The following is a 9691-nucleotide window of genomic DNA, read 5'->3' on the forward strand; positions in this document are numbered from 1 at the left end:
GGGGACCATAAATACCCCCAGGAAGGACTCCTCTTCTGGCTGCCGACCCGAGAGGTGTCCTGATAAATCCTCGAACCTCCTCCTTATCAATTTCTGCAACATTCACGGTCTTCGTTCTAATTTTCATTCTGTGGAACACCATCTTTCCTCCTCTAAACCTCATCTTCTCTTCCTTACCGAAACACAGGTGGCTGAGGCTACTGACAGCAACCTCTACTCTGTTCCCTCCTACTATCTCTATCCTAAAATTCAATTCAAAGCTGGATGTTGCGCCTACGTGTGCAACGACATCACTTGCTCTCATGCCCACGACCTTGACTCTTCTGAATTTTCCACCATCTGGCTAAGACTTCATTGTCATTCTATTACTAAATACATATGTGCTGTTTATCTCTCACCTAACTCTACTAACTATGTAAAATTCTTTGACTATTTGAATTCTAAAGTGGAGCACATCTTGTCTCACTCTCCCTTCGATGAAACCCCATCTTGTGAGATTTCAATGTTCACCACCAGCTTTGGCTTTCATCCTCTTTCACTGACCAGCCTGGTGAACAAGCCTACAACTTTGCTCTCCTCAACGACCAAGAGCAGTTGGTTCAGCACCCTACACGTATTCCCGACCGTCTTGGATACAGGCCCAACATTCTAGACCTCTTCCTTACCTCTAATCCTTCTGCTTACTCTGTCAAACTGTTCTCTCCGTTGGGCTCCTCCGATCATAACCGTATTTCTGTTTCCTGTCCTATCGCTCCTGTACATCCTCTGGACCCACCGAAGAGGCGATGCTTCTGGCATTTTGCTTCAGCTCGGTGGGACGACCTGAGGATGTACTTTTCCGATTTCCAGTGGAATGATTACTGCTTCCAGGAGAGAGACCCCTCTCTGTGTGCCCAACGCATCTAAGAAGTTATTGTCTCTGGAATGGAGGCATACATTCCACGTTCTTTTCTACTCCTCATGCTAAAGAGCCTTGGTTTAATCATGCTTGTTCTCGTGCTATTAAAGATAGAGAGGCAGCTCACAAAGGGTTCCAGAGCCTTCGAACTCCCGCTAACTATGACCTTTACATTTCAGCCCGGAATCGTGCCAAATCTATTTTCCGACTTACCAAAACTTCTTTTATCAATAGAAAATGTCAACACCTTACTTCTTCTAATTCTTCCCGTGACTTCTGGCATCTAGCCAAAAAAAATCTCCAACAATATCACTTCTTCCTCTTTCCCTCCTCTCATTAACTCTGACGTCAGCACTGCCGTCTCATCTGTCTCTAAGGCTGAACTCTTCGCTCAAACTTTCTGTAAGAACTCCACCTTGGACGATTCTGGGCATATACCTCCTACTCATCCCCCCTCTGACTCCTTTATGCCTGTTATTAAGATTCTTCCAAATGATGTTTTCTATGCCCTCTCTAGCCTCAACTCTCAGAAGGCTTATGGACCTGATGGAGTGCCTCCTAATGTCCTTAAAAACTGTGCTTCCTTGCTGACACCCTGCCTGGTCAATCTCTTTCGTCTCTGCCTATCAACATCTACCTTTCCTTCCTGCTGGAAGTATGCCTTTGTACAGCCTGTGCCAAAGAAGGGTGACCGTTCCAATCCCTCAAACTACCGCCCTATAGCTTTACTTTCCTGTCTATCTAAAGCTTTTGAATCAATCCTTAATCGGAAGATTCAAAAGCACCTTTCCACTTCTAACCTTCTATCTGATCGCCAGTATGGGTTCCGCAAGGGGCGTTCTACTGGCGATCTTCTTGCTCTCTTAACTGACTCTTGGTCATCCTTTCTTAGCCGTTTCGGTGAAACTTTCTCTGTTGCGCTAGACATATCGAAAGCCTTCGATAAAGTCTGGCACAAGTCTTTGCTTTCTAAATTGCCCTCTTTTGGATTCTATCCCTCTCTCTGTCCTTTATCTCCAGTTTCCTTTCCGGTCGTTCCATCTCTGCGGTGGTAGACGGTCACTGTTCTTCCCCTAAACCTATCAACAGTGGTGTTCCACAGGGCTCTGTCCTATCACCCACTCTTTTCGTGTTATTCATCAATGATCTTTTTTCCATAACAAACTGTCCCGTCCACTCATACGCCGACGACTCCACTCTGCATTATTCAACTTCTTTCAATAGAAGCCCATCACAACAGGAAGTACACGACTCCAGACTGGAGGCTGCAGAACGCTTAATCTCAGACCTTGCTATCATTTCCGATTGGGGCAGAAGGAACCTTGTGTCCTTCAATGCCTCAAAAACTCAATTTCTCCACCTATCAACTCGACACAAACCTCCAAACACCTATCCCCTATTCTTCGCTATCACCATCTTCAACACTAAACATCCTCGGTCTATCCTTAACTCAAAATCTCAACTGGAAACTTCACATCTCCTCTCTCGGTAAATCAGCTTCCTCGAGGTTGGGCGTTTTGTGTCGTCTCCGCCAGTTCTTCTCCCCCGCGCAGGTAATATCCATATACAGGGGCCTTGTCCGCCCTCGTATGGAGTATGCATCTCACGTGTGGGGGCTCCATTCACACAGCTCTTCTGGACAGAGTGGATTCTAAGGCTCTTCGTCTCATCAGCTCTCCTCCTCCTACTGATAGTCTTCTACCTCTTGAATTCCGTCGCGATGTTGCCTCTCTTTTTATCTTCTATCGATAATTCCACGCTGACTGCTCTTCTGAACTTGCTAACTGCATGCCTCCCCCCCTCCCGCGGCCCCACTGCACACGACTTTCTACTCATGCTCATCCCTATACTGTCCAAACCCCTTATGCAAGAGTTAACCAGCATCTTCACTCTTTCATCCCTCACGCTGGTAAACTCTGGAACAATCTTCCTTCATCTGTATTTCCTCCTGCCTACGACTTGAACTCTTTCAAGAGAAAGTTATCAGGACACCTCTCCTTCAGAAATTGACCTCTCTTTCGGGCACCTCTTATGATTCTTTTTTAGGAGCAGCGAGTAGCGGGCTTTTTTTTATTATTGTTTCCTTTTTTTGTGCCCTTGAGCTGCCTCCTTTGTTGTAAAAAAAATAAAAAATCTTAATGCATCGGAAATAGCTGAGCAGGTGAATGTAGCCAAAGTATTTCCGCAGACGCGTACACGAAGAAAAAAAAAGCATGTTTGACTATGTGTCGCAATGAAAGTATCTTATCTGAGGACAAAAAAAAAGGTCAGTTCTTCTTTGTTGTAGTAGATCAGGTTATATCATCCGTCAACTCGGGAATTAGTCAGCTTATGGAGTGGCATAACCTGTTTGGCTTTTTGTACAATACGAAGCAATTCAAGCAGTGTATTGACGAAAACAAGCTTCACATTCGATGCAAGAAATATGAGGAAATAATGGGAGACATTGATGCACCTGAACTGGAAATGGAGTTGAGACATTTCATTGCTGTTGTCAGTAGAGAAAAAAACTCTTGCTACTGCTAAAGATTTCTTAACATATATTTGTAGTAATAATCTTCAGGAAATATACCCAAACACTGGAATTGTGTTGAGAGCTATGTTAACAACTCCAGTTACTGTTGCAAGTGCAGAGAGAAGCTTTAATAGAAAGAAAATAATAAAAAAAAATATTTTGCGGTCAACAATGTCAGATGAGAGGCTCTCTGCTCTAGGAATCATCTTCATTGAACATGATGTTGCTAGATCTCGTGATTTTGATGCTTTGGTTAATAAGTTTGCAAACCACAAAGCTCGAAAAAAGCCTTTTAATGATCGTTTTGCATTTAAATCATCATACTTTGTTAAGAGAAACATTATTTTTGTACTCTGATAGGCCTGCTTATCAGTCGTGCCCCCACGTTGTGCCCGGCTCAGCACCACTTAAATGTATAACATCATCATTCATTGTTTTTAATAGCTGTACTCCTTACTATTACTGAAAAAATGTAAAACTCGGTTGTCTGTATGGGGCCCCACATATATATTTTTTTATTGGGGGGGCTCACTACTTCTTGCTACTGCCCTGGTTATTACTGGCATACATTGTGACGAAAACGTCCTAGTACAGAGCGAAATAACATACTGGGGTTTCTATACTAGGACCTTATATCAAGTTAAGATATACAGATAAAATAGGAAATAAGATAATAGTAAACGATGCAATATAAAACCTAGATCTTGAAAATATAAGACATAAGGTTTTCCGTAAACAAGAATAAAATGATATAATACTAATAAAATAGGAATGTGCGTACACGTTGTCGTAAGATAATATAATAGCCATATACAAGAATGTTGTCATAAAATGTATAATAAAACAAAAATATCATATACATGAGTGTAGTCACGACTTGGAGAAAGTCTGTTCGTTAAAACTAAAAAAGATAGTTTTTTTCAACTCACTTTTGAAAATAGACATATTTGGTGTCCTTCACGTGATCAGGTAGGCTGTTTAGGTCCAGCTACCAGTAGAGACCTGTCTCCTATACAAGTTCTAGTTTTGGGAACAAGTAGTTGGTGTTGATGTCTTGTGTTGACATCGCGAGTCTCACTCACCTTAGGGAGCGAGAACAACCAACCCGGCAATCTTTAACTCATTACATTATTCACAGTGATTCCCGACTCGTACTTGTACATATCACATATCTTCAGCCACTTTAGCTCCCCTATATATGGTGTTGCATGGTCAAATTTATTGCACCAAGCGCAACTTTGGCTGTTGTTTTTTGCACCTGCTGGATATGGCATGCAGCACTATATCCCCATATCTTTAATCCGTACTTTATGATGCTCAATACGAAGGATTGAATTAAATGATTATGGTAAGGAAGGCGCGGGAAGGTTAATATGTAATGACGACGACCAAATGATATGGTAGAAACTCTAATGAAAAGAGCTCAGGGGAAAAGTTAGGAGGTTTAACCATCAGACAAAACGTTAATTAAATGAAGATGAGGGAAAGGAGGGACTAAAAATAGGAAGAACAGTTAGGAGAAAAAAGTTAATGAACGAATTGTCTCGTTGTGGAAAAACTGGTTAAATAAAAAAAAGGAAAAAAACAAAGAGTAGCGGAAAAAGGTAATGCGATGAGGAAACAGTTGATGAAGTATCCGAAGGAAGAGAAGCGAAGCTGTTCAGGATGAGCACAGTCAGGTAGGAAAAGAAGGAAAAATACATAGTAGAAATTTAAAAATATAAAATATAAAGAAAATGAGGACAAAAAATAAATGTGTTGAGAAAACGTTAGATAAGTTGATTGACAGAAGAAAAGTGAAGTTGAAGAAACAGTAAAGTGAAGAAAATGGGTGAAAAGAGAAAGTTAAACGATGAAGAAAAAGTTGAAAAAAAGAGAAAAAGTAAAAAAAAAGTAAATGGATTGATGAAAGATTAGATAAGAGAAGTTGTTTAAAGGAAGGAGTAAGGTGAAATAATAAAGCAAAAGAAACAGAAGTTGGAAAAGAGAAGGAAAAGAAGACAAAAAAAAAAGAAAAAAGAATTGGCTGAAGTAGTTTGTGGGTCATCTCGGGTCGGCAAAGGCTGATTCACACCATACGTAAAATGACCGGTCCGTACCGCACCGTTCCGGACGACAAAATATTCTTCAGTGGGAAACCAGTGTTGTGTTCACACCGCTACGGACCTGCACGTCTCCGGCGCGGACCGTCACAACCACTTGCCGGTCGGGATTGTCGGAGATAATATTTTGCAGGTCCGCGCCGGTACGGCCCGGCCCGGAGCCTGTCAGTGTTGGATAGTGTGAACACACTTCCGTCACCATGCAGCAAAGCGGACAGGCGTGGCCTCGGGGAGCGTAGCACCGCATTCATTCATTCATTCTCTCTCTCTCTCTCTCTCTCTCTCTCTCTCTCTCTCTCTCTCTCTCTCTCTCTCTCTCTCTCTCTCTCTCTCTCTCTCTCTCTCTCTCTCTCTCTCTCTCTCTCTCTCTCTCTCTCTCTCTCTCTCTCTCTCTCTCTCTCTCTCTCTCTCTCTCTCTCTCTCTCTCTCTCTCTCTCTCTCTCTCTCTCTCTCTCTCTCTCTCTCTCTCTCTCTCTCTCTCTATATGTATGTATGTAACTATGTATGTATGTATGTATCTATATATTTATATATATATATATATATATATATATATATATATATATATATATATATATAGATATATATATATATATATATATATATGTTGTGGGGGAGGGGGGGTATGTGGGGGTTATGGGTGTGGGTGTGGGGGGGGGCTGGGTGTGGTTGGGTGGGGGTGGGTTTGGGGTGTGGGTGTGGGTGTGGGTGGGTTATGGGTGTGGTTGGGTGGGTGTGGGTTATGGGTGGGGGTGTGGGTGGGTTCTCGGTGTGGTGGGGTGTGTGTCGGTTAGGGGGGTGGGTGTGGGTGTGGGTATAGGTGTGGGTGAGCTATAGGTGTGGGTGGGTGGGTGTGGGTTATGGGTGTGATTGTGGGTGGGTGGGTGGGGTGTGGATGTGGGTGGATGGGTGTGGGTGTGGGTGGGTGGGTGTGGGTGGGTGTAGGTTAGGGGTGTGGGTGTGGGTGGGTGTGGGTTATGGGTGTGGGTGTGGGTGTGGGTGTAGTGTGGGTGAGCTATGGGTGTGGGTGGGTGGGTGTGGGTGTGGGTGTGGGTGGGCTATGGGTGTGGGTGGGTGGGTGTGGGATATGGGTGTGGGTGTGGGTGTGGGTGTAGGTGTGGGTGTGGGTGTGGGTGGGTGGGTATGGGTTATGGGTGTGGGTGTGGGTTATGGGTGTAGGTGTTGGTGTGGGTGTAGGTGTTGGTGTGGGTGGATGGGTGTGGGTTATGGGTGTGGGTGTGGGTTATGGGTGTAGGTGGGTGGGTGTGGGTGGGTTATGGGTGTGCGTGTGGGTGGGTGTGAGCGGAGTACTAAATATTACTTTAATAATGTACACATACAAAAACAGGTTTACATGAAAAACGAGATGCTGGAGTGCACATCAGTTTTACGTATATAAACATGGAGCCAAAGAAAGTGAGATAGAGATAAATGAGAGAGAGAGAGAGAGACCATTTAACAGGTATAATGCTTATGTAATTATTTAATCAGTTGATATTATATCTACTCCCCTACTCTTCCCCCCCCCAACACATACCGTATTGCGTGTGCATATGTATGTATCTATGAGTCTCTCTCTCTCTCTCTCTCTCTCTCTCTCTCTCTCTCTCTCTCTCTCTCTCTCTCTCTCTCTCTCTCTCTCTCTCTCTCTCTCTCTCTCTCTCTCTCTCTCTCTCTCTCTCTCTCTCTCTCTCACACACACACACACACACTTATTCTCTCTTATTCACGCGCGCGTCCCTCTGCCCTACGAAAAAGAAAAAGAAAAGCAAATAAATAGATAAACACTACTCACTTGCTCTCTCCTCCTTACCAAGATAGCGCTAAAGAAATGCTCGACTTGCACAGGAAACTTCTCTGGTCATTTCTTCTCAGGACGATCGACCGTCTGCAAGATCTGCCTGTTGACACAGCAGATGGAAACGAGACTCCATCAACAGGACGAAAGGCTGACCGCTGGCGAGAAGATCACCGAACTAACAAGTACTGTTGAAACCTTGCAGGAGTTTATCCAGGCCAACATCGTCGCCCCTGCTGCAAGTGATGCCTCATGACCCTCCGCACCTGCTGTCGATGCCCAGCCACCTTCCGAAGAAGACATGTCACAGGGGACCGGTAGAGCTGACGCCGAAGGCTTCACCCCGTGAGAGGAGGAGCCAGACCCGCCCCTAGAGCCATTTATTCTACTCATTGCTACAACAGATTTGCCATACTGGAGGAGGAGGACGAGGAACAGAGCACCTTCTTGGTCGGTGATTCTATGATTCGCCACCAGGTGGTTGAATTTGGTGGCAGAGTCCCCCGTCGTAGGCGTAACTACTGTTATCTTGGAGCTGGTGTTGACGACATCACAGCTGCCCTGGACGAGGTCTCCGCTGAGGCCTCTAATGACTCACTCTTTGTTCTCCACACAGGTACAAACGACGTCACCACGACCCGGTCTGAGGAACTGCTGGACAAGTACCGTAGGCTCATCCAGCAGTATAAGTCTAAATCCCCAAATATTTTAATTTCAGGAATTCTACCACGGACGTGGGATAAGAGCGACTTCTACAGTAAGGCCTTCAGCCTCAACAACCGCCTACAGACTCTCTGCGGAGAGCTTGACATCGTGCTCTTTAACGCCTCGGACCGTTTCTACGGCCAGAGTAAACTTTTCAAAAGGGACGGAATACACATGTCACCCATCCGGGCAGCCAGATTCGGAAGGCTCCTCAACGACGCCGTACGTAACGTCCGAACAAAAAACGACTCTCAGCCACGTCCTTCCATCCCACCCGTTTAAATAGACACCATACACCGCAACAAACTCGTAACATTGAACCCGCCAGTACCACCACCTCTATTACCAAGCCTAAAGATAACCTAAGAGTCCTTAGTTTCAATGCGCGCAGCCTAAGAAACAAGTTTGATGAACTGCGATGTCTTGCTCTGACAGAAAACTTTGACGTAATTGCTATAACGGAAACATTTATCGACACCACAAATATTGATTTAAGTCCCGAATACAACATAGATGGCTACAGACTCTTTAACAACGATCGTGTAAACCGTAGAGGCGGTGGCGTCGCCCTTTATGTCAAAAGCTATTTGCAACCCACTGACAAAACACCAAGAAACAGTAACGTTGAACATTTGTGCGTGCGAGTAAACATAGCAAGAGTCAATAAAAATATCTCTGTCACTTACAAGCCTCCGGGGCAATCACTCGATGCCGATCTTGAAATGTACAGCATCTTAAGGCAGTCACTTAACAACAGCGACTCACTGATATTAGGAGACTTCAACCTTCCCCATATCGACTGGGCGACACTGTCAGGTACAGAAGGTGAGTCACATAGAATGATCGAATTTTTAGAAGAAAATTATCTAAGCCAAATGGTTTCTGAACCAACTCGACAAAATAACATACTCGACCTTGTTATAACGACCCAAGATAACCTAGTTAGTAATGTCACGGTAGGAGAACACCTCGGTTCCTGCGATCATAAATTAGTGCACGTTGACATTAGAGCTCAAACATCGGTGACTGAAAATAAAGTAAAGGTGCCCAATTTCAAAAGAGCCAACTTCGTAGAAATCCGACGAAAACTAATAGAAATGCGACTGTCAGATGATGGCAATGAAGAGGACGCCTGGATAAGCTTTAAAAATCACTTACTCACTCAGCAGGATACATTTGTCCCCTTGTGCGAGAAGCGAATTAACACTAATAAAAGCCCACCTTGGTTTAATAGCGAAATTAAACACTCAGTCAAGGAAAGAAAACTGTTTTACAGATTAAAGAAAGAACAAAGCTCGCCCGAAAACATTAGACTCTATAATGATGCCAGGCGACAAATAAACAGATTAGTACGTCAGGCAAAGCGCAGATATGAAGAAACTATTGCAGCCAACTGTAAAAATAATCCGAAATCCTTCTTCAGTTACATAAACAACAGAAAGGCGATCAGAAGTGGAATTGGACCCTTTACAAACAGCGACGATGCACTAGTGACTAACAGCCAACACGTTGCAAACCTATTAAACAATTACTTTTCCTCGGTGTTCAATACTGACAGTCTTCCTCCCGCTACCACCAACACCAGTACTAATGTAAATCCCGAGCATGCATTGCCTAACTTTGAAATAAAACCCGATGAAGTCCTTAAAGCCCTCAAATCACTTAAAACAAAT

This window comes from Eriocheir sinensis, unplaced genomic scaffold (assembly GCF_024679095.1).
Source record: "Eriocheir sinensis breed Jianghai 21 unplaced genomic scaffold, ASM2467909v1 Scaffold498, whole genome shotgun sequence".
Taxonomy (NCBI): Eukaryota; Metazoa; Arthropoda; class Malacostraca; order Decapoda; family Varunidae; genus Eriocheir; species Eriocheir sinensis.